The 25862-nt window shown below is 45.4% G+C and overlaps 1 long non-coding RNA gene across 1 annotated transcript in view; it reads left to right on the top strand.

Moving 5' to 3' along the window:
• The window catches only part of LOC136591271 (uncharacterized), a 34992-nt gene that overhangs the window by 952 nt on the left and 8178 nt on the right, over positions 1–25862 (top strand). The window contains exons 2-4 of the long non-coding RNA XR_010787949.1: positions 1920–2213; positions 4414–4699; positions 18084–18143. This is a non-coding gene — a long non-coding RNA (uncharacterized lncRNA). The remainder of the gene's footprint in view (positions 1–1919; positions 2214–4413; positions 4700–18083; positions 18144–25862) is intronic.

The raw sequence follows: 25862 nt of genomic DNA, 5'->3' as shown, positions 1-25862 counted from the left end.
GGAGGTGAGGGGGTAGGAGGGCTGGCATAGAGGTGAGGGGGTAGGAGGGCTGGCATGGAGTTCAGGTGTCTGTGAGGACTGGCATGGAGATGAGAGGGGGTATGAAGGCTGGCATGGAGGTGAGGGGGCTATGAGGGCTGGCATGGACGTGAGGGCGATATGAGGGCTGGCATGGAGGTGAGGGGGTGTGAGGGCTGGCATGGAGCTGAGCGGGTATGATGACTAGCATGGAATTAGATCAACAGTTTAGGGACATGAAGTAATCCTGCCGTATTCCGCCCCTCAGGGTCCTGTAATGTAAGGCTGGGTTCTCACATGCCGGATTCCCGGCGAAAAACTCGCGGTTTGGCTGCAGCGAAAAAACGTGAGATTTCCTCCGGGAAAAGCGCTGCTTCAAAACCCGCGGCACTGTGCCGCAGGTTTTGAAGCGGCCTGGCCAGCGAATCCGCGCCGCAGCACCGGCTTTTGCCGGCTTTGCCGCGACGGATTCGCTGTCCCGTGTGGACAACAATTCTGAGAAATCCGCCCTGTGCGAACCCAGCCTAAGAAAGCCGTTGCGCTGTCCGTGTTTTAATGTCATACGACCCCTTTATGTATGCTGAGTATATGGCCGGGCTCACACAGTGACATTCATACTCGCTGCGCCTGCCAATCCCCACGCACACGTAATACACGTCCAGATAGAACATGCTGTGGATTTATTCTCTGCACCAGTAATACACGTGTGAAAACCCGCAGATGTGAGCGATCCAATACAAGTCAATGGGCTAACGACATCACGAGCTGCATATAGGAGAAGTGCGCATGCACAATAATAATACACCCGTGTGACACCTGTATGACTTGAAACGCGATAGCGAAGCCCAAGCACTTTTACAACACTGTGGCTATGAATGTTTTGGGGTGAAAGTGAAGAATTCCTATCCTATCCTCTGCCAGGAAGTTAAGTTGACTAAAATACTTCTTTGGTAATTTTTAGAGACATGTTTTCACAATTAATGCTAATCTGACCACTCCATAGTGTTTTTACGTCCTGCCTAAGTGAGCTGTAATTCCCGGGGACGTAAAAACATGCTTCCTCTGGGGATTAAAGCCCTGCAGGCTCTGGACATCGCAGTTCCTGGCTGCCAGCTCCCGGAGGTAACCGACAACCTGGAGCTGTCATGGGGGGGCCGCAAGAAGCCCCCTTCCCACAGTTACACGATCGCCAGTATCGCCCGAATAACCCATGATCATAGTATGAGTAGTCAAAAGCACAGAGCTGTCACCGGAAGCTGCTGTATGTGGTTCCCGGTCACTTCATTGCTGTTATCCAATGGATAACAGCGACCATGTAAAAGTTTAAAAAAGGTGTAAAAGAAAACCTCTCCCGTCATGGATTATGTCTGTGAGGGGAGATGAGATTACGATCGGCCCTCGGATTTATATGTGGACCTTACCCTGGCTGTTGCGGACGTGCCTGTCGCCAAAATAGCGGGCGCATGCACAAAAGCCGGGATAATATAAAATCCCCCCGCTCTTGGCTACGAAACGTTGCCGAGAGTCTGGAGATGCCACAGGGGGCCGTGGTCCTTGGTCACATGGTCGCTGCTATCCAATGGATAACGGCGATCACGTAAAAGATTTTTAAAAAGTTTCACCTCCCGTCACGGATCTATACTTGTGACTCGGCTTTTTAAGAGATAAAAAGGTTATGGCGGTGAGAAGACGGCAACAGAAAATACTATATTATTAAAGAAGACATTTTATTATTAAAATTAGTAAAGAAAAAAAAACGTATATATATCTGCGGGCTGTACCGAAAGTGCAGAAGTGGTCATAAATTCTTTATTAATTGATGTAGATTGTTCAACTTGCACATGTAGTTGGAGGGACTCTTCCTCTATACGGGGGCTTCAGAATCTTGATCTTCCTTGCAGGTCAGTAATGGATTCCAAACAGAAACAACGTGCTGTCATAGAGTTCTTGATGAAGGAGGGATGAAGGCTGTCCGACATCCACAAAAGGCTGCAGAATGACACCATTGACAAGAGGAATGTTCACAGGTGGATGAAGAGGTTTACAGAAGGTGAAACCAGCACTGAAGACAAACCACACAGTGGAAGACCATCAGCTGCGACCACTGACACAAATCGTCAGCGAGTGGATGAGTTGATTCACGGCTGGACTAATGGGTTGAGGCCAAACAGTGACCTCCAGGACTGCCAAGTCTGGTAATATTCCCAACTAGTAATAACACGATTATGTGTTACAAGTACAAGTAAATCAATAATTCATCTGTGCACCAAAATGGATCTATTAGCCCCTTCTCCTATAAACAGTATATAAACAGATTAAAATGGAATGTGTAGGCCCTGTAAGAATGGTAGAGGGTGATGGGGAGAAAGCAAATCTGTTAAAAGGTTTATTCCCCAGTGCATTCACACAAGTTAATAAAATGTTAGATGAAATGCAGAGTGATTTTTCTTGGACATAGAGTGACCAAAAAGGCGCAATTGTGGCATTGTGTAATTTCTTTTTTCTGACCGCGTCCACCCTGCAGGATAGATAATGCATTATTTTTTAGATCAGACTTTTACATTAGTGGCGGTACCAAATATATTTGGGGGGTTTTTTTGCTTGTATTTTTTAATTATAAATACAAGAAAAGTTGTTTTTTTTTTAACTTTTAGTATGTTTTTTACAATACATTTTTTTTTGTCCCCTTAGGGTACTTGAACTTGAGGTTGTTTAATCGACTTTAACATTTGATGGAATACTTATTGCTGTATATGGTATTTTTATCAGCATTCTATTATGACAGGCCACAGGGAGCCCTGAGGGCTTCAAAAGGCCTTGGGCTGCCATGACAAGCGAACAGCACCTCGCAATCTCATCACGAGGGCGCCGTTCGGGACTCTCAATCTCCGATTGGATATTTATAGGGTTAACCATCGGTGTTAGCGCTCACGCTGATCATGGCAGTTGTGGTGAATTATCAGCTGTCAAAAATAGTCGGTATTCACCATCTCTGGAGTAAAATTGGCTCCCAGTCCCGCTCCACACAAACCTTCCCCAGGAGGGCGTATATATACGCCCTTTATGGTGAAGGTGTTCAATTTTAAAACATCTGTCTTCGGTAGACCATCCCTTTTTTTTTAATAGAAATCAATAGTGATCAGCCCTGATCCGGCTGCTCTGATGCCCGGTAATGTCATGTATTTATGGGTTGTGCTGCCAATGCAGAAATTGGTCTTATAGAGCGACACACATACAGAAGGATCCGGAGCCGGGAGCCACCTTCTATGGCATCCACAGGGATTATAGTCAGGGGTTTATGTTTGGTCAATTTCACTTTTGCAGTCTCTTAAAGGGATTGTCCAAGAGTTTAAGAAATAAAGCTAACAGTAAAATGTTATAAAAATAGCAATCATTACACTTCCGTTAAATCACCCAGCACTCTGGTGCCGATGCTCCTGGGGTCCCAGCCATTCTTTATTCTCCTGGTGCAGTGATGCACTATACTTCTGGTTAACAACCTCAGCCAATCCGAGGCCTCAGTAGACATGTGCCATACATGCTAGCATGACTGCCGAGGCCAGTGATTGGTTGTAGTGGTCACATGGCTGTGGTAGTCACATCGACAAGCCAATTGCTCTACTATCTTTGGCTGTCATGAATGGAGAGGTAGTGCACACGCATGACCACCAGTCCGAACATTCATGGACATGTGAAAGTTCCTAATTTCTTGATCGTTGGGATCCATGCAGTCAGACCCTTGCCAATCAGATGCTTATTCTTTATCCCTAGGACATTCCCTTTAATCATATCTTAGAAGTTACCCATATGTTCCTGCACAGAGGTCTTTAATGTCTTTTACACCCCTTACATGCCCTAACACAGCAGAAGACCGGGATATTGGCGTGTAGAATGACTTTTCCCGGCGCGGATCATACAGCAGCTATATGGACAGTCCCTCTACGGGGATCACTGCTCTCACACCCTCGGTGTATATATATTTGCAGTATTTAATCATCTTAGAGGGCATTAGGCTTGAAATGATTAAACCCATTATACAGCACTTACCTGTTTAGAACGTTTATAGTGTTCTTGCTGATGGTTTTGTTGCCTTTCGTACAAGTCCGGGATTAGAGTATATTAGAAGCATCTTGGATAGTACTAGGTAGCAGTTACGTCTTCGATATATAAAGTACTGGCGCATCGCTCACACGGATGACTATATTTACGGATATTTCACTCTATACAGCGCGGTTGCAGGAAATGCGCTTTCAACAGTAACTGTCTGCTTGGCACAAATAATACTGCATATCCTGGCCTGCCAATCTTTGTCAGAATTGCTAATGAGATTACAGGTTTTAGCATTGCAAGAAAGCATGCAAGTCTCTTCTAAATCCTACCTCTGTGTCTTTTCAGGCAGCTTAAGGACAGGACCCATGAGAAGAGATTGAAAGCGGCAGCGCAGTCGTGAGTGGTCTGCTGTTGTTTTGGTGCCAGTGACTCAAGCATCAGCCGCCTAGTGGGAATAGGAGGTAGAGCATGCTTCAGGAGAGCCGTGCAAGATATTGTGTGACATCTTAAGAGCTAAACTTGGAGTCAACATTCCTATAGCTAAGGATACCCTGAAGAGTCAACATGGCCACCTCACGGCTCGCGAACAGAAGCACCAGGGACATCGCAAATGTGATGCAAAGGTTGCAAGGTAAGTGACCGTCAAATAAACTGACCTTTAGCGCATTATCACTTTAGAATACGCCTCTGCTCTGACAATCGTAGCTGGAGCCGTCCAGGTGTCATGGAAGCCAGAGGCCTTTTTTTCATGCACCCACAGAAAATAGTGGGCATTCTTGAACAAAATCACTCAAAATAGAACCTGCTGCAATATTTTTAATCTTTACCATTGGTACGAGCAAAAAAAATTCACAGGAGCGTATATCGGCCGCCGTTTTCACGGCCGGCGATATACACTACCATTTGAGCTTTCTTCTTCTTTTCCTCCCTCTCAACAGCTCTCTACATCTCTACTCCCTTCTGACTGTTTGCAATGGGAGGGGTGAGACGGAGGTGGAGCTAAGCTGCTGCCCCCTCCCCACCTGTTCTCCACAGCCATTGCAAACAGCCGGAGGAGAGGAGAGGCAGTGAGTCGGGGAGGGGGAGGGAAAGTGGAAGACAGCTCAGATGGTAGCATATATCCGCCGGTCGTGAAAACGACGTCATGGCTATCATAGATAGTAAACAAAAATTATTTTAAAAATTGGTAAAAAAAGACAAAACAATACAATAAAATTATACACGTAAAAAAGAAAATGACCCAAAGCCAACACCAACCCAAACCGTCATCGTATGCATCCTGTAATCCGAAGCTATACAAAAAATATATATCTAAACATCCAAAGCAAAATGAGGAACCCCTTCCTGTACTTTATTTTAGCGTAAATAAACTAAGAAAAAAACAGGTATAAATTTCAAAAAATCTTTTGAAAAAAAATAGAAAAAAAAAGTCATTGAAAAAAGATATAAAAATAGCCCCATATGTCAGGGGAAAAATTATGTTGGTAGCTGAAGGAAAAACAATAGGGCAGTAAAACCAGCACATGGGTAAATTCTTTAAAAAGTGTCCAGTCCCTAAGGTGCATAACAGCCTGTTCCTTAAAGGGTTTTACTAATTAAAACCCGATAATAGCACATTTTATTTTTGTAATCTGTTTTTATTTTCCGATTTGTAGATTTTTCTTCAATTCTATTATCAGTACATGACTATGGGGCCGCCCATTCTGCATTCAACCGCATTTAGAGATACGCTTTACAGCAGCCTCATGGATCATTTACACAACGGACAGGAAGGGACTCATTGCTTCTATGGGAGACTGTTCTAGACATGTGCTTTGACATGTTCAATGGTAATTTCGCAGGGAGGGGGAAGAGGTGAGCTGTGACCATTACCTATTTTAAATGGTACACCCTGTTTTATCTACATGTATTGTAGGTGTTACCTTTCATTGCAATCCTGCCTGTGATAATAGTGACTGCTGAAAAGTTTTCCGTACAGAACAGGAAAAGTTGGGTTGATGATCAGTATGAAAATATAGGATTTTAGGGATTTTTTTTTTTAAATACAATTAGTGACCAATTCTTTTCTTTTTTAAAGGTCACCAAAAAATCTTATGATTCTTACAATTCTAAACATTCTCATTAATCATTGTGTCCCCTGTATCAGCCTCAGCAGTAATAGTATTACTATTGAGGCCTTTGTGCGGGTCACTGTTATTACTGAGGCCACTGTGGGGAGTCACTATTATCACTGAGACCAATACAGGGGACAGTATTACTACTGAGGGTCACTGTTATTACTAAGCGCGACAGTAGAGGGGACAGTATTACTACTCAGGCCTCTGTGGGGGTCACTATTACTACTGATGTCAATATAGAGGACAGTATTACTGCTGCGGCCAATATATATATATATATATATATATATATATATATATATATATATATATATAACATTATTGCTACTGAAGCCACTGTGGGTGTCACTATTATTACTGGGGCTGATATAAGGGACACTATTACTACTGAGGCTGATGTAGTGGACACTTTTACTACTGACGCCACTATGAGGGTCACTATTACCACTGAGGCCAACACAGGGGACAGTATTACTACTCAGGCCTCTGTGGGGGTCACTATTACTACTGATGTCAATACAGAGGACAGTATTACTAATGAGGCCACTGTGGAGGCTACTGTTACTGCTGGGGCCAATAAAGGTGACATTATTGCTACTGAAGCCACTGTGGAGGTCACTATTACTCCTGGGGCTGATATAGGGGACACTATTACTACTGGAACTGATATAGGGGACACTATTACTACTGAGGCCACTGTGGGGGACACTATTACTACTGAGGCCACTGTGGGGGACAAGATTACTACTGAGGCCATTATGGGGGACAATATTACTACTGAGGCCATTGTGGGGGACACTATCACTACTGGGGCTGATATAGGGCAAGCACTATTACTATTGATGCCACTCTGCAGGATACCTTAAGCTGACTTAGGTTATGTTTATACTTGGCGGAAATGCTGTGGAATGTGGCAAATTATGCAGCATTTCTGCTTCCAGGTGCGGTCGTTTAAAGCTCTTTTTTTTCTTCAGCGCCGTAGAAATATGGCGCTGCATTAGAAGTCTGTCGCAGGTCTCTTCTGCCAGAGGGAGCAGGTGCTCAGCTGTCAGATAATGGCTGAGCACTTGTTCTAACAGTGGGGACTGAAGATACCTTTTGTTACACGCTATTTAACTCTTTGCACGTTGCAGTGTAACGGCGGAATATAAGAGGCAGATAAAGGAAGGGGGCTCCCTCTGTCACCTATTGGACCCTCGTAATGTGATTACGAGGTCTCAATGGGTTGCTATGGAACCCTGAAGCTTGGATGTAGCCTCCGGGTCTGTGGCCGAGGAGGCTCAGCCTCTACTAACCTCATAGGCTTTCTAATGCACTACTATACAGAAGTGCAGGAATTACATACATTGACACCGATATGTGTCTGTCATGTTGTGCTACTGGGACCTGTAGTGCTACGGGTTTCCAGCAGCACATTTCCACAGGTGTGGGATGATTGAGCTGGCTGGTTGTGTATTGCTCCAGCTAGCCAACCTCCACCGGTCTGTTGCACATATATACCAGCCCCTCTTACTAGAGGGTTCTAGTCATTTGTCATTTATATCATTCCCTCTCAGAACTGTGGAGCTTGGCATCATGCATGTTCTGCTTTGGTGTTATTGCACACATGAGGTTCTGGGTAGGATTCCCTTGTCTCTTCGTTGGTGTGAACAGTGACATGTTCAAGGTCTGTATGTAGGTGTTTACACATTAGGTGTGAATTGTCCAGTTCAGTGTGTGTTACTGCCTGTCGCCATCTAGAGGACGTGGGCTTGTGGGCTTACATATTCTGGCCAAAATACAATCCCTTGTGTGTACTAACTTGTTAGATATTTCCATCTGTCTGGGTGTTGTAGTAGATTGGTGAGTATTTTGGCACTTATCGTTCAGTGTACGTGCATGCACCGACATTTATGAATTACTGCATATTTACTGTGAATAGAGGCAGATGGGCCGGAAAGATCCCCAGCCGCCTCCACCTCCATTCACTGAGCGATGATCAGGCCTCATGCAGACCGCTGGGTCGGATTCCGCTGCGAGAATTCTCACAGTGGGATGCGAGCCGTGCTCCTGCAGTGACCCCCGCGTCTTACCTCCTCCAGCGTCTACTCCGCTCTGCTGTGTGCCGTCTTCCGCCCAGCCGGCACATGTGCAGAGCAGAGGCGGCGCGCCAGAGGTGACACGATTTGTTTACCGCGCGGGTTTTCACTCGGTCAAATCGCGGCAGTCTGCATAGAATTGCATTATCTAATGCAATCCTATGGCAGCGTGCACGAGCGGAAATTCTGTGGGAAATCCCGCTGAAGAATTTCCGCCTGTGTGCATTTACCCTAAAAGCGCAGAAATGATCATCACTGTGTAAAAGGACCCTAACTCCAATCACCAAGGCCTTTTCAACAGTTCTTCCTAAAAACTCCAAAGCAGAGAAAAAGCCCTTTAAACTCCCTGGTTCTCTTGGGGCTCATTCACATGACAAGATTACAGCTTCTTGGAGAATGTTTCCATGTATACCGTTCCCGACAGACGTGCACAATAGTGTACAGGGGCTATAAACCTTTGTACTAAGGAATTTATAGCCATATTGCCAAATAGGTCCATAACCGGGCTCTGCTGTGCACATAATGGGGTTTGAATTACGGAATCTGCAGTCGCCTCCTGCACGGACAATCCACAGCATTCTGCACCAATTCAAGCCAATAGAACATTCGCATGTCCGCTCACATTGTCCGCTCCCGTGTCCTTGCTAGGCGGTGATGCGGGGAAAGCAGAGGTATAAAAAACTGTAGTGCACGTGTCTGATGTCGACACGCACGAACTATCCGCAGTACAAAATAGAAGATGAAGAGACAGGTACACGGTGTCACCGGCCGGGCACAGGGCAGGTCATGGTGCAGGATCCACATCTGCAATCAGACCCGGTCGTGTGCAGCCGGCCTAAAATAGATGGAACCAGAAATCTTGGTGACGCATAGGACTCCTGACTAGAGATGAGCGAACACGTTCGGCCCCGCCCCTTTTTCGCCCGAACACCGAACTTTGCGAACACTTCAGTGTTCGGGCGAAAAAAGTTCGGGGGCCGCCGTGGCAGCGCGGCGGGGAGTGGGGGGGAGAGGGAGAGAGAGAGGGCTCCCCCCTGTTCCCCGCTACTGCCGCCCGCGCCGCCGCGCATCTCCCCGCCCCCCGGCGGCACACGGACCTTTACGCGCGAACACTGCAGTGTTCGGCAAAGCCGGTGTCCGGGTGCGGATGTGTCCGTAACGGACATGTTCGCTCATCTCTACTCCTGACCACCGATATAATGACCCGAACTAAAAGTCCTTGGCAGTAAAGCACAATACCTTAATAGCGATGCTCTTTTTAATCATATTGTGTTGTCTTCTTCTCACACCATAATGCTGGGTTTCCTCAGGACGGCTTCACGGTTTTGCCGCAGCAAAAAACTGCCAGATTTTTGCGGGATAAGTGCAGCTTCAAAACCTACAGGACTTAGCCTCGGGTTTTGGAGCGGCTTAGCCACATGCTTTTCCATTGCGTCCAGCTCTCCCATAGAGAGGATCAAGGCCGCAGCGAAAAAAAGAATTGATATGCTGCATCCAAGGAAACGGCGCCGTAGCGCCAGCTAATGCTGGTTTTGCCGCAACAGATTGTCCGCCCCGTGTGGATGAGATTTTTGACAAGTCTCGTCCACATGCCTGGCTAATTTTGGTATTAGCGGCCACAGCGAAATTCTGCAGGGAAATTTCGCTGTAAATCCGCCCTGTGTGAACCCAGCCTAAGTGGTGTCCCTGTGGTACATGCACTCTTGATGATCCATCAATTCTCCTTAGAACTCAAAAAGACAGATGTGATCTGAGGGCTCAGGCAGACGGGTGTTTTTTGCTGAGAATGTTTTTGGCGTTTGCGATCCGCATCTATATAGAACCAATGCTTTTCAATGGTAGCGGTCACATGTCCGATATTTACATGTGCATAAAATTGACACGTACAAAAGAACATATGGGTGTCAATGGATGTGGTCACATGTTTTTTTTTTATGCGCGAATATACGCATGTAAAAAATGTCTGTCTGTCTGAGCCCTGAAGGTTGAAGGGGCATAACTACAGGCCCTTTTATGTGCAAAGGTAATCTTTCAAAGGACTGAAACATTGAAAGATTTAGCAATCTATTTGTATAAAGTGTTAATGGACATTAACACTTTATCAGCTTCATTTGCATGTAAAAGAACCTCTAGAAGTTGTTTGCAGAGACCAGTGTGTGTTTAAATACACTCCAAGCTGTGCAAACAGCTGCCTGCACATTCCATTATTCTCCTCCTGGCTAGTGTAAACATACCACAGGGAGAACATCCTGCAGTCTATTGAAGGATGAGTAAAATACGTTCAAACTGAGTATTTTTGCTCAGTCTTTCAGCGGCTGCATGATGAATTTTAAGTTTAGCTAAAATCCATCGATCAAATTAAAAGTACACAATGTCTGCGTTTACATGTAGCGATTATCGCTCATTTTTGTCTGAGAGAACATTAAATAAGGGCTAATGCCCATTGCCGAATTTCTGCCACGTTTTACGCGGCGGAAATCCGCGGCGTTACCCCGGAGCTATTCGGTTCTATTGAACCTAACAGCTAAATGTTCACGCTGCAGAATTCCGCAGCGTGCAACAAACGGTGGCATGCTCTATTTGCCATGGGAATATGCGTGGCCGGCTTCCATTGACATAGCCGTCATGCTATCCTTCGGAAGTATCGCGTAAAAACGCGTGCCTACCTGCATCATCTGGCACTGCCGGCGCATCATGCACTGTACTGCGTATGCGCACCGGCTCGAAGGACGGTAACAGCATGGCGGAACCGGAAGCTGAGTGTTAGGGTTTTCCGGGGCGCCGTGGTGGACTCCGTTGCAATATTCCACTAGCGGAGTCCGCCACGGCTGTGGGCATGAGGCCTAAGACATCCAATAGAAATAAAGACACTGACACAAAGGTTTATGGAGGGAGAAAGAACATTTTATTTCTAGCTGTAGGAAATGGTAGATTTTATTATGAGGTATTTTGAGGCTATTGATCGAGAGGAAGGCGAAAACCCTTTGATAGGAAGAAGCCAATTATCCTTGTATAAAGGGGAAAAATTCCTTCCTGACCCCAAATATGGCGATCAGAACAAGTCCCAGGATCAAAGCCGACATCTGACCTGACTTATTAGAATGTATTCTTGTTGTCAGAAATCTAAATAAATCTCTTACCATTTATTGTTTGTGGGGAATCTAAAGTGTATTGAACTAAACCTGTTTATAGACTGTGTTGGTCCAGAGGAAGGCGAAAACCCCCTTGAGGAAAGAGCCAATTATCCTGTTTTAAGGGGGAAAAATTCCTTCCTGACCCCAAATATGGCGACCAGAATAAATCTCAGGATCAAACGCCAGCCGCTCACCTCCTTGGTGTATGTGATGTCAGCTAAAGATTGTGTTTCTTTATGTTTATATTATGTTATTTATGTGGCTGATTCCTTATAAATAAGACCTAACCCTATTTAAGGCTGTGAGTTGATCCAGAGGAAGGCAAAAACCTCATTGAGGTATGAGCCAATTGTCCTCAAGTTGGAAAAATTCCTTCCTGACCCCAAATATGGCGATCAGAGCAAGTCCCAAGATCAAAGCCGACATCTACACCTATCTGTGTGTATATTTGTGTCTATGTATGTGTTAGTGTCTACACTAGTGTCTAACCTTCATGTATGTGGTGCGTGCTGCTTACCTGGCCTGTGCCGAGGTCTTACTAGTAACCAGGAGTTCAGGGATAATAGTCACTCGGGCTATTGTTCCTGAACTCGCCAGTTACCAATCAAGCACAGGCCGCTCCTGGGGGCGTAGAGGGTCTTCAGGAGAGGATGATGTTCGATGCCAGCCGAAGGATGCCAAGGTCGGGGTAGCATGATGGTAATACGCAGGATGCAGTTGGTGGAGAGAGGATGTTGTTGGTAAGCCGGGGTCTTCTACAGCAGCAGAGTCGTGTGTTCAGCAGACAGTTGTCGTGGGCCGAGCCTACAAGACATAAGAAGGAATTGTCAGTGTTACCAGTTGTGGATATAAACCAGTGAACTACTGTAACATGATGACTTGTATCAGGATCTGATTGGGATCTGATATAAAAAAGTTATTTTCTGCAACTGTGTCTTTACTATGAGGTATTGGGAGTTTTGTGATTGTGGAAGCCATAATAGAGGCCATATTGCTGGTCTTAATATATTTTCCCCAAAGTCCTTTGCTATGTTAGAGGAAATGGTTTATGTATTAAGCTTTCTACGGTATGTGAAGTTTTGCTACAGTGTATGGATATGATTGTAGGTGTCCTGTGTGTATAGGTGTACAGATATGTATGTGTGAGTGTGTATAGAGGATACTTACCAGATGGTCGTGGCTTCCTTCACAATCGGATTCTTCTCGTCATCCTAAGAAGAAGTAGAGACATGGTATTTACAGGAGCAATAATAATGTTATTATATGACCTCCTGAGCTGTCTGACACCAGAGGAACAATGATAATCAACACAGAGGTCTGCCTGAAGAACATCAACCCTAGAGGAGGAAGATCTTACCGGGTCCAGCTTGGTGAAGTGTACGAGAATCCGTCCACAGGGTGAAGGGGTGTACCACCCTCCGGCCACGGCAGGTCTCGATTCCTGGGAACTCTGCTGAAGGGTTTGAATGGCGGCTCTGCTCTTTTCATCTCCAGCTCCTCCCAATTCACGGTGTTGAAGAATCGGTGACCTCTGATATTCTTGTGGACACCCAGCCTCTTCTTTGGCTTCTTCCGCAGCAGTCTCTTCAGAAGATGCTTTACGTCAGCATCTAGCCAAGATGGGAATTTTGGCTTCTTTCTGGTGATGGACTTGATGATCTTTCTCCTGGAGGAGCCGTGGTAGAAGGGGGACTGTCCTGTCGCCATCCAGGATACGACAATCCCCAGGCCCCACCAGTCGACTGCTGCGTCGTAGTCCTTCTCACGAAGCACCTCTGGGGCCATGAATCTATAAGTGCCTGTCACTCCGCTGATCTTCTTAGACGGGACGACGCCGTCTTGGGCCAGCCCCAGGTCAATCAGGCGGATGTGTCCATCTCCGTCCAGCATGATGTTCGCCGGCTTTATGTCACTACAATGAAGAAAAGTAAAAAGGTTAATCTGTTGAGTGATGCAGTAATAATGTAGTAGAGAAATAATGTACCACAGCTTAACCAGTCCTAATTCAGGACTCTGGGAAAGCTGGGTACATTATCTTCACCAGGGAAACAGGGAGATGTGGGAAAGTTGTGCTTACCGATGGATGATGTAGCGTCGGTGCAGGAACTGGAGGCCGCATGCAATCTCCGCTGTGTAGAATCTGAGAAAAGAGTGTAGTATCAATGACATGAAATAAGTCCCCGACGTCATGTCACCATCATAGTGTCACCTGTACGCCCTCCACTCTTCTATATCTGTCATGTCGCCCTCAGTATCCCCCCGTCTCCTGATTAGTCATTTACTCACCTGACATGGTTGATGTCCAAACTGCCGCACATCCTGATCATCGCCGCCAGGCTTCCTCCGGACAGATACTCCGTGATGAAGTAGGCCCGGTCTGCAGACTGCTGTGCGGCATACAGATGGTAGATGAAGGGGCAGTCTTGGGCCTTCAGGAGTATCCGCCGCTCTCTCCTTATGACGTCTGCCTTGCTCTTTCCTCTGTCAACAACCTTGATGGCCATGAAGGTGTTCCTTCCAGGAAAAGATGCCAGGACCACCTTAAGAAAGCAGATAAGAAATTATCACTGACAGCGGCCAGAAGGGAAAATCATATATATTTATCACATGGTGGATTTATCACTAGGCGCTTTCACATGGCCAAGAAGATTGTGCAAATTAGAACCCCGTTCTTTTGAATGGAGTCATATACATGAGCGTTTTTCTCTTTTTGTCCCGCACCGCATCTTGGTGCAAGGAAAAAAAATTGCAGCATGTTTTCTTTGCATGTTCCTCAAAATCCATTGTCTATTGTTTTCAATGGGACAGGAAAACAGATTGTATGGCGTGTGATGCGAGGTTTCCCATTGACTGTTTCTGATAGCCGGCCTCCTGCTGTGACAGCCGGGGTGCAGAAGGACAGTGACCCCTGCTGTTAACTCCTTACATACCACGATCTATGTAGATCACGGCAAATTAAAGGATTCACAGAGGAAGGGCGCTTTCCTTGTGATGTCATTGGACCCTTGCGATGTAATCGCGGAGGGCCGATGGGTTGCGATGGGTGGCAGGATGCTAGATAGAGGCGTCTTGCTTTACTGTTGCCTATGATTGTTTTTACAATCGATAAGGTTGTAATAGTAATCATAGCTGCTATGGATCAGGTCCCCTTCAGGGACATAAACAGTGTCAAAAAGCAAAATTAAATAAGTACATTTTAAAAAGCCTTTTTTTGCTCATTTTCCCCTATTTGTATGAAAAAAAAAATTAAGAAACCCCCCACATGTGGTATCATTGTGTCTGTAATGAGCTGTGCTATAATTTGAGCAAACTATTAATTTTGCGCAGCAAAAACCGTAAAAAGAAGGGAGCAAAATACTGATATGTGGAGGAGCCGTCACTGCGCCATTCCCAGAAAATAACAGTCATATAACTTACCTCGCTGAAGCTTCCTCTGCCCAAGATCTGAAGGGCGGTGAAGCGCTTGATGTCAAATCCGCGGTCTGATGGTAGAAGGTCCTGGCTGGTGCCTGGTCTTGGCTCCTCATCCTCTCCACTCCTCCTCCTCTTTATAGCTGTGAGTCCGCTCACGCTCTCGTCTTCTCTTTTGCGCTTTTCGACGTCTCCTTTTTGTCCATTGGACTCCATTTTTCTCAGTCCTGTAATCTTCGATCCAACCGCTGCCGTCGTCAGTTGAAAGGAAATGGCAGTTGGCCGATTGGAGGTCAAAGGTCAGTGAAGCCGCCAGTACCAGGCTTGCCAGTACTTTGCCTGCCAGTACCCTGCTCTGCCATATACACTGTGATGTGGCCACCATGAGTGATGGTCTAGTGCCCAGGGAAATGGAGAAAATCATAGCTGGTTCTTCCAGTGCCACATTATTAGTAGATGGGCAGGGATGGCACTTGATGTCTGGGTTGGCAGTGGTGCCCATAGTTCATCAGAAACTTTTGGAGTTTTATAAAACTTACGGTTGATTGGAAATTGAAATGAACCCGGCGGAGGAAAAAACATAAATTGTACTAATGAGAGGAATAATAAAGTCTTGTGAGAGGTCATTTAATAAGTGTCCATCATCCAGATACATGATGTGTATCTCCATATGTTACAGCGGGCAGCGCCCTCGCCAGTGCAGATCTGGGTGTAGCGGGCGGAGATGCTTCTATGGAGGTCATAGATGGATTTATCCACAATGGGGATTAATGCTGAGGTGTCAAATGATAGAAAGGGGTCATACAGAAATGTTAGGAGGATGTTATAAATCTACGGTTGCTGTGTGAGTTATTGTTGGGGGTTGCAAATTGGCGCAGTAATACGGTATTATAGGACTTTTTATTTACACTGAGACAATAAAGACTATTTTATTAGACAAGCTTGTGAGTGCAATCTAAAGTCTGGGAGAATAAGAGGTTGTGTGCAAGATATAGTCAGGTTTAGGGCAACGACAGACGAGCGTGTAACGTAACACGCTCACTCCTGCACATTTTTTGCGCAGTGAACGAGTGTATTTAACATTCACGCCTGTGCAAATATGGAGTGTATGTCCGCAGGCTCCATTCGTTCACACAAGCAGTGGAATCACCGCACCCTGATTTAAAAAGCTAATTTGCCTAACGTGGATGATTGCAGATCTGCACTGCACTTAGTGCATACCCGCGTAGGCAGATGTGCGCGCTTGCCCACCTCACGTGGGACTCTATGGTGCACAAACACGCACAAGATAGGGCAAATACAGCCGCAATGAGCCCGTTTGCAATCAATGGGTTCTATTCTCTACATATCGCACTCATCTGTTTAAGCCCTTATATAAGCTGACCAGACGTCCCAATTTAGGCAGGACAGTCCCACTTTGGGACCCTGTGTCCTGCCTTTCCTAGGGTCCAAGCTCCCTGGCTTGTAATCAGTCAGTGGCGCTGCGGACGGCAGTGTGTGCATCCAGGATCCTTCTCCCCTGACCGATCCTCATTTGTTCCACAGGAGGAGAGGAGAAGGGAGGAGGTGTTGCTTTGGGTGCACACACTTCTGCCTGCAGCAGCGCTGAGAAGAGAGAGCTCTGTAGACCAGGAGAAGGGTAAGTATATGGGGGGACACTATTACTACCAAGGCCTCTGTGGGGGTGGGGTCCCCATTACTAGTGAAGCCACTCTGGGGGATACTATTACTACTGACGCCACTCTGTATGTGGCAGCATACCTCAAGCTGACTTACTGTATGCTTACAGGTGGCAGAAGTGCTGCAGACTGTCCACGGTAGAAATTTCTGCTGCTAATTATGCAGCATTTTTGCAACCAAAAACAGTCAAAATCCGCACCCCTGGTGTCATTCTTCAGCCTAGCATACTGTATTACTAGGGGTTTGAACACATGCACATGATTTTGTTCCTTTAAGCGGCCGTGATAATCACGAGACAATTGATTTCAGCTCTTTTCTCGGGAGTGAATACTACGTCGCACCTATCTTCCCCCAATTATTTTCAGCCTTCTGCACAATGGCATGGAGTTTGAACGGGCCGAGAAGGGGGAAAAACCCTCCATTAATGCGCAACTATGCTCCGTACCGGCGATCGTAGTTGTGCATAAGCCCGTGTGATGTTGCCCTTGTATATTTATATAAAATGTGTGTGTTTAGAATATATATAATATATGTGTATTCATATAGAGTCTCATACTTACCCATCCAGCGTGGGGCCGCACAGAATTAGGACATGCTGCGATTTATCATAAGCCAGCATTAGGGCGCCTACCCACTGGCGATTTTTTTTTTTTTTTTTTTTTCCTGCGATGCTAAATTGCGTTTTGCGTTTTTTCTGAAGAGCAATTAGCATAGAATGTGTTCTTGTCCATTTGTTGTTTTTTTTTCGTTGCGTTGCAATTTTTCACATAGGAACTGTCAGTTGCATATGTCTCCTTATTTTTCTCTTAAAGGGGTTGTCTCGTGAAATCAAGTGGGGTTCAGCACTTCTGTATGGCCATATTAATGCACTTTGTAATATACATCGTGCATTAATTATGAGCCATACAGAAGTTATTCACTTACCTGCTCCGTTGCTAGCGTCCCCGTTGCCATGGATCCGTCTAAATTCGCTGTCTTCTGGCGTTTTTAGACGCGCTTGCGCAGTCCGGTCTTCTCCCTGGTGAATGGGGCCGCTCGTGCCGGAGAGCTGGTCCTCGTAGCTCCGCCCCGTCATGTGTGCCGATTCCAGCCAATCAGAAGGCTGGAATCAGCAATGGACCGCACAGAGCCCACGATGCACCATGGGAGAAGACCCGCGGTGCATCGTGGGTGAAGATCCCGGCGGCCATCTTGGTAAAGGAAGAAAGAAGTCGCCGCGAGCGCGGGGATTCGGGTAAGTAATAAACTTTTTTTTTTTTTAAACCCATCCCTTGGGTTTGTCTCGCGCCGAACGGGGGGCCTATTGAATTAAAAAAAAACCCGTTTCGGCGTGAGACAACCCCCTTAATGCACCCATGATTGTCAATGGAAATTAACGAAAAACGCCGCGAAAAACGCTGCGTTTTTCACGCACGAAAATCAGCAACGCCAGTGGGTAGGCGCCCTTAGAGTGCATAAACTAACGCAATCCTATGATAGCGTGCCAATCCCGCTGCAGAATTTCCGTCCGTGGGCATTGTGCCTAAGCCGTAGCATTGGCCCCATAATGCCACAATGCCCAATATCCTATCGTAATTCTAATCTTTCTTTTTCAGATGAGCAAGAAGCCGTTCAAGAGAACATTTACCAAGTGGATGAATTCCCATTTGGCCAAGGTAGCTGGTCATGTAGTTACATTGTGTAAGAGGACATTCCACATGCTTTAGGGCTCAGTCACACCAGCAAAGTTTTCCTGCATGTATAGGCGCGTTTCCGAAACGAATCTATTAGAACCAATGCTTTCTAATGAAAGCGGTCACATGTCCGTTTTTTAGAATTCTTTAAAATGCGCACCTACAAAAGATAGGACGCGAGTGAAAATACACCCGGTCACGTGATTATTTTCTACATGCCATGTGCTTTTATTTTTTTTACATGCGTGAAAAATTTGCTTGTCTGACTGCGCCCTTATAGTTGTTACAGTAATTAGAACTTCTCTCGTTAGTCTGGCCTCCTTCTACACTACTTTATCAGGATGTTGTAGGGGAAATGTATTAACTGATGTTTGCCGGGTTTCTGGTGTAAAAAGGTGACACATTTTGGCGCATGCCACATATTCAACCTTTTTCTGTTTTGTGGCTCGATCGCCATTTTGCAAAGGTGGTCAGATATTGAGTGTAAATTCTGCCATCTTTTGGTGCATCTTGTTTCTGCGGCGTACACAGTGCAGCAAAAATGACGTGAGAACTATATTCTATGGGTCAGTACGATTACTAACATAAAAAATTATTTTTATTTTTTGCTTTACCACTTTTTTTTCCAAAGATATTTTATTTTTTAAAATTATTTTCTTCCGCAATCTTCTGACAGCCATACCTTTTTTTTATTTTTCCATCGACATAGTTCTGTGGGGCCTCATTTATTTTTTAGCAATACCAAATAGATTTTTGTCTTTTTATGTAGATTTTTTTTATTATACATCTGGTAAAAGGTTTTTTTTTTTTAAACTTTTATTACCTTTTTATTATTTTAATATTTAATAAAATGTAAGTGATTTACACTTGTTTTTTACATGTGTAATACACAGTACTAAAAGCCCATTTACACTGCGCCATTCAGGCACACATGATAAAAGACGCAGCATGTCCTCTATTGATGCATGAGATACGCAGCGAGGACATCTTCGGATGGACGTGTTTTTTCAGGTTTTGTTTTTACTAGCGGGATTCTCGTGCGTTAATACTACCTATAGTCCGCCTGCTTTTTTTGACAGGAGCCGTGTGATCATCATCAGTCACTGTAATAGGAGGAACAAAAAAAGGTTTGGTACGGTGTTAGCCAGCAGAGCAAAATGTGATTGTTCCCAGCAAGAAAACCATGTAATCTTGGAGATATGATACCTTTTAATGGCTAACAAAAAGACATGATGTTCTAGCGAGCTTTCAAACCTACTCTGGCTTAATGAAATAGATGTGAAGAGGAATACATATATACACTCATACATATGAGAAGGTACAGATCTGGTGTGATTAATGTGCACTTTAAACAATATATACTGGGGGTGGGGTGGCGGGGGGCTAGTTACATAATGAATGAGAAATGAATTCACTGGAGTGGGCCTTTAATACTCTCTTTACGTTAAACATTCTTGCACGCACTAGCAGGGGGGCCCCTACCGTGAGGCAGCAGTTTGTAGGACCCCAGAAGGAGGAGGTTGCTGCCCTCTGGTGAAAAAAAAAACAATTGCCACCTGTTGGGTGGGCAGCAACCTGAGAAGCATTTTACTCACTTAGGCTAACTTCACAAAAAGGGCGAGCGCAATATGGGGCCATGAATCCCACCCCTATATCACACTCTCCGCTATGTCAAATCCCTGAGGATGTGAGGCGTTGTCACGTGAGAACAGCCTCGTATCACTTCAGGGATGCCGGAAACCTCCGCCGTGACGGACAGGAGTTTCTGACATTGATTTTAATGGGAGACCTCGCATCGCGTGCCCCTAGCATGTGGTGCAATGCTGCCGCCGGGACCATAAAATGACATAGGGTTTAGAATCAATTTCTGCGTATACAAATACGAATCTGCCCTCAGGGTCCCTTCTGACATTTATGGGGTTCCATCTTAATGATTTGTGAATAAGGAGTGAGACTCATCTGGAGAAAGAAGTATGAAAGGAGTGACATGTCCACTGTACCCACGTTTTTTTAAGGGTATCTGCTTTATCTATAGTGAGGTGAGTCTCTTGCAAACCCACAATCTGGGGATTAAATTGCTTAGTATAAGACAAAACTGCTTTACGCTTATTAGCGGTGCCCAGGCCTCACATGTTCCAACTAAGACATGACAGCGACATTGGGAGACATAATGACATATAGCACAGTCGGGTTTTCCAAGTAGGGGAGCATATTACCCATATTAGAAAGAAGGATATAAGCACAGACCTACTTGTAACTTAAAATAAACTGTAACAGCTTAAACAACTAAGAATTGACATCCCGCTTAACAATAATGTGTCGCAGGTGTCTAAAAAAAAAGAGTAAGCTACAATCTATTTTGAAAGTAGCAGTTGTTGTGAGTGGGGGACATTCCAATGGCCTATCGGGGATTGGTTTATGTGATAAAAAATTTTTTTCCCTTTAAGCATGGCTTCAGGCTATTGCCGCAGCGGTGGCTACCCGGGGACGAGCCCACAATCCGGGACAGCGTAAAGGCTAGGTGACATATCTCTTCATCCCAGCCATATACAGTATCAACCATAGGCCAATGGATCATGGGCCCAAATGTTCTTTGCAGAATTTACATTGCATAGATCAGAACTCGGGACTATGCAACGTCGGATGACGCAAGGTGCATACGGAGCCACTCCATGGCTTCAGTAGGGGAATGTAGAAAGATCACTTTATCATTTGCTGCAATCCGTAAACGGGACGGGTATGCCATAGAGTATGGAATGCCTCTATCCTTGAATCTCTTTTTTATTTCCACGAAGGTGGCTCTTTGTTTCTGCAGATCCGCCGAAAAATCAGGGAAAATAGATCTCACTGAGTTGTTATATTTAACCCCTTAGTGACGAAGCCTGTTTGCGCCTTAGTGGTGGAGCCAAATTTTGGAAATCTGACATGCGTCGTTCAACGTGGCATAACTCCGTAAAGGCTTTACATATCCCAGTGATTCTGACATTGTTTTTTCGCCACATGTTGTACTTCATTTAGATTGTAAAAATAGACCGATATAATTTGTGTATATTTATTAAAAGTACCAATATTGGAAAAATTTTGAAAAAATTGTCATTTTTTCACATTTACAACCGTAATATCTCAAATATGTCCAAACATACTGTACAAATTTTTGATAAGATATGTATTTCCATCTGTTTACTTTATTCTGAATGCACACTTGAAAAACTTTTGTGTTTTTTTTTACCATTTAGAGGACGTACACATTTAACATTACTTTTCAGCATTTTGAGGAGCACTTTGTTTTCCTGCACCAAGGCAAGTTTGCAAAGGCTCATAAGTGTCAGAATAATAGATACACCCACAAATGACCCCATTTTAAAAACTACACTCCTTAGTGTATTCACTGAGGGGGGTCATGAGTATTTTGACCCCACCAGTTTTTTTCAGGAATTAGTTCAATTTAGGGGAGAAAAAATAAAATTTCATATTTTTGCAAATATGTCATTTTAAAGACATATTTTTTTCCTATAGAGCCCATGAAAATGAGGATTTACACACCAAAATGGATACCCCCGTTTCTCCCGTGTTCAGAGACATACCCATTGTGGCCCTAATCTCATGTCTGGATGCATAACGGGAGCCAAAATGAAAGGAGTAGTCGGTGTCTTTCAGAACATAAATTTTGCTTGAAGGCGTTTTAGGCCCCATAGCACTTTTGTAGAGCTCTTGAGTGGCCAAAACCAAAGAGAACCCCCACAAGTGACCCCATTTTGAAAACTAGACCCCTTAACGAATTTATCTAGGGGTGTACTGACCATTTTGACCCCACAGTTTTTGAATGAATTCAAGCCAAGCAAAAGGAAAAAATTGTGATTTTCGTTTTTTTGTCAATTCTGTCATTTTAAAAACAGCTTTTTTTGTACAGCACACGCATGAATGAAGCCTTTCACCCCAAAATGGATACCCCTGTTTCTCCCGTGTTCAGAGACATACCCATTGTGGCCCTAATCTCTTGTCTGGATGCACAATGGGGCCCAAAACGAAAGGAGTAGTCGGTGGCTTTCAGAACATAGATTTTCCTTGAAGGCGTTTTAGGCCCCATAGCACATTTGTAGAGCTCTTGAGCGGCCAAAATCAAAGAGAACGCCCACAAGTGACCCTATTTTGAAAACTAGACCCCTTAACGAATTTATCTAGGGGTGTACTGACCATTTTGTTCCCACAGTTTTTGAATGAATTGAAGCAAAGCAAAAGGAAAAAATTGTGATTTTCGTTTTTTTGGCAATTCTGTCGTTTTAAAAACTGCTTTTTTGGTACAGCACACACATGAATGAAGCCTTTCACCCCAAAATGGATACCCCTGTTTCTCCCGTGTTCAGAGACATACCCATTGTGGCTCTAATCTTATGTCTGGATGCACAACGGGGCCCAAAATGAAAGTCGGTGGCTTTCAGAATAGAAATTTAGCATGAAGGTGATTTAGGCCCCATTGCCCACTTGTAGAGCCCTTGAGCTGCCAAAACGACAGAGAACCCCCACAAATGATCCCATTTTGAAAACTAGACCCCCTAACGAATTTATCTAGGGGTGTACTGTGTATTTTTACCCTACAATTTTTGAATAAATCTAAGCAAAGCAGTAGGAAAAAAATTACAATTTTCATTTTTTTGGCAGTTGTATCAATTTAAAAACTGTTTTTTTGTACAGCACACATAGGAATGAAGACTTTCACCCCAAAATTGATACCCCTGTTTGTCCCGTGTTCAGAACCATACCCCTTGTGGCCCTAATCTACTTAAAGGACGCATGGCTAGGCCTATAATGGAAGGAGCACCCGTTGGATTTTAGGGTACAACGGAATAAATTCCAGGCCCCATTGCCCACTTATAGAGCCATTGAGCGTCCAAAACGATAAAGAACCCCCACAAATGACCCCATTTTAAAAACTAGACCCCTTAACGAATTCATCTAGGAGTGTATTGCGTATTTTGACCCCACAGTATTTGAATAAATTTCAGCAAAGCAGAAGGAAAAAATTACGATTTTCATTTTTTTGGCAATTTTGTCAATTTAAAAACAGGTTTTTTTTGTACAGTGTACATAGGAATGAAGACCTTCACCCCAAAATGGATACCCCCGTTTGTCCCGTGTTCAAAAACATACCCATTGTGGCCCTAATCTACTTACAGGAAACATGGCAAGGCCTGTAATGGAGGGAACACCCGTTGGATTGCAGGGCACAACTGAATACATTCCAGGCCCCATTGCTCATTTGTACGGAATAAAAATTGACTCCCTAAAAATCCCCCCCCCCCCCCCCTCCACGCCCTTTTCGGCGTTCCCCAAATCTTAGATAAAAGTAATAATGTGAACTGTGTGGTATTTCCAAAGACGGGTAATTATGGAGGCTGGTTGGGATGGGCACATAGGGCAATAAAATCTGGTATCCCCCCTCCTCTCATGCTTTTTGGGGGTCATTTTTTGACCTCAGTGGCGGGGATGGGGTGTAAAAAGTGGCGTTCCGTGAGTCTCCGTAAGCTTGACGAGGTGCGGCGGTCTCACACAGAAGGCGCTCAACAAGGTGCTCCTGGAACTGCAGGAAGGCGAGTGTTCCCGGGGCTTCTTGTAAATTGCGTATTACAGGTAGCGGTCTGAATAACGCCGGGCTTACGCAGCCGTAGGTGGATCCCGGCTGTGAGCCCGGCTGTGACCCTGCGTACGGCCGCGTAATGTACTGCGCATAACTGCGTACTTACACGGGCGGTCATGCGCAGTACTTTTTTTTTGTTGTTGTTGTTTGTATTTCCCGCACCGTCGCTTAGCGATGACGCGGGTACCCGCAGCCCGTATACAACGTAGTTGCGTATGGGCTGCGGGTATATCCGCGACCATGGAGCACAATGGGCTCTATGTTGCTGATATCCGCGGTAAAATAGAACCTGCTGCGTTCTCTTTTCTGCGAGTGGATTACACAATTCCAACCCGCTAATGTGAGCGTAATTGTGTAATCCAATGCGATTGATCTGCGTATTACCGCTAATCAAACGCATGCGGAATCCGTAATTCCTATCCGGTCATGTGAGACCGGCCAAAGGTGGATTGCTACCTTTTTATCACGTGACCGGGGACCGCTCAACGAGGCCACCCGTCACTGCTCCAGGCTCTCGGCGACCGTTGGTCGCCGAGAGCAAGGAGCTATTAAGTTTCCTGGGCTCCCCGACTCCTGCGCATGTGTGCGGTGTTTTGCCGGCGGTCGCATGCGCAGAATACGGGAAAGTTCACGTAAGAAGATTGCGTCGGGGTGCAAATATGGAGGCCTCCGGTAAAAAGTTTTATCTCCTCTCACCGATCGCATCGGTGAGGGGAGATGAACCTCCCCTTTTTTTAACTTTTACGTGATCGCCATTATTCTTCGGATAACGACGAACACGTGATCAGGAACCGCTCACCGCGGCTCTCCGTGAAATCTCCAGGCTCTCGGCTAAGTTTTGTAGCCAGGAGCAGGGAGATTTTAAAAAAGCACGGCTTTTGCGCATGCGCCTGCCACATTGGCGAAGGGTGCGTGCGCAGAAGCTGGGGTGAGGTCCGCGGATAAATCCGCAGGCCTTAGGTACGTCATTTCATCCTCCCTCACGGATATGATCCGTGGGGGGAGATGAAACGCAAGGTTTTTTTTAAGTTTTTAAAACTTTTTTTAACTTTTTGCACTTTTTTTTTTACCTTTTACCCCTTTTTTTTTTTTTTTTTTAACTTTTTGCACTTTTTTTTACTTTACATGATCACTGTCATCCATTGGATGACAGTGATCATGTCCCTGGTGACATCCCTCTGCTCTTGGCTACACATGGCAGCCAGGAGCAGAGCAATTTTGAATTTCCCGGGGCTCGAGCCCCTCTGTGCACGCGCCCGATGTCAATCATCGGGCGCGCATGCACAGACGGGGATTTCGGGTCCCGGGACATCGGGACATCGCAGAGGACCGGGGGTGAGTATCTTCACATCCCCTCATGGATCCGATCCATGAGGGGAGGTGAAACTTTACTTTTGTTTTACTTTTTCAACTTTTTCGCGATCACCGCTATCGCAATGGATAGCGGTGATCGCGGGCCCGGGGACCGCTCACAGTGGTCCCCGGTAACACCTCCTGGTTCCCGGCTACCTTCAGGAGCCGGGAGCCAGGAGATTTTAAATTTGCTGGGGACACCCGGGCTTCTGCGCGTGCACGTGACGTCATCGTCTGGCGCGCATGCGCAGAAGGCCGCCGGCGGGTCCGGGAGGACCAGATCTCCGGGGAACACCGCCGACAAGCCGTGTGAGTATTTTCAGCTGCCGTGATGGATCCGATCCATCATAGCAGCTGAATTACTACTTTTTTACACTGTTTTATTTACTTTTTTGCGATCGACGTTATTCATTTTATAGCGCCGATTGCAATACCGGGGGGGACTGCCCGCATCCTGGGATGACAGCTCCATGCTGTCGGCTACCTGCGGGCACCAACAGCATGGAGTTGTCACGTCCTCAGGCCAGTGGGCATCAATCCAAAGAGGATGCATAAAACTACGTCCTCTAGGATTAAGGCCCACTTTCTGAGGACGTAGTTTCCCGATGGGGCGGTCGTTAAGAGGTTAAGAGGGCCTTCCAGTCTGGCCTGGTGCAAAGCGGCATCTCGATCTCTGCAGTTCAGAATTCGTGCCAAAAATGGATGCGGTGGGG

This window comes from Eleutherodactylus coqui, unplaced genomic scaffold, assembly GCF_035609145.1.
Source record: "Eleutherodactylus coqui strain aEleCoq1 unplaced genomic scaffold, aEleCoq1.hap1 HAP1_SCAFFOLD_206, whole genome shotgun sequence".
In the NCBI taxonomy this organism is placed as follows: Eukaryota; Metazoa; Chordata; class Amphibia; order Anura; family Eleutherodactylidae; genus Eleutherodactylus; species Eleutherodactylus coqui.
Note: the sequence above shows the minus strand (reverse complement) of the source record. Positions and strands in the feature narration are given on the sequence as shown.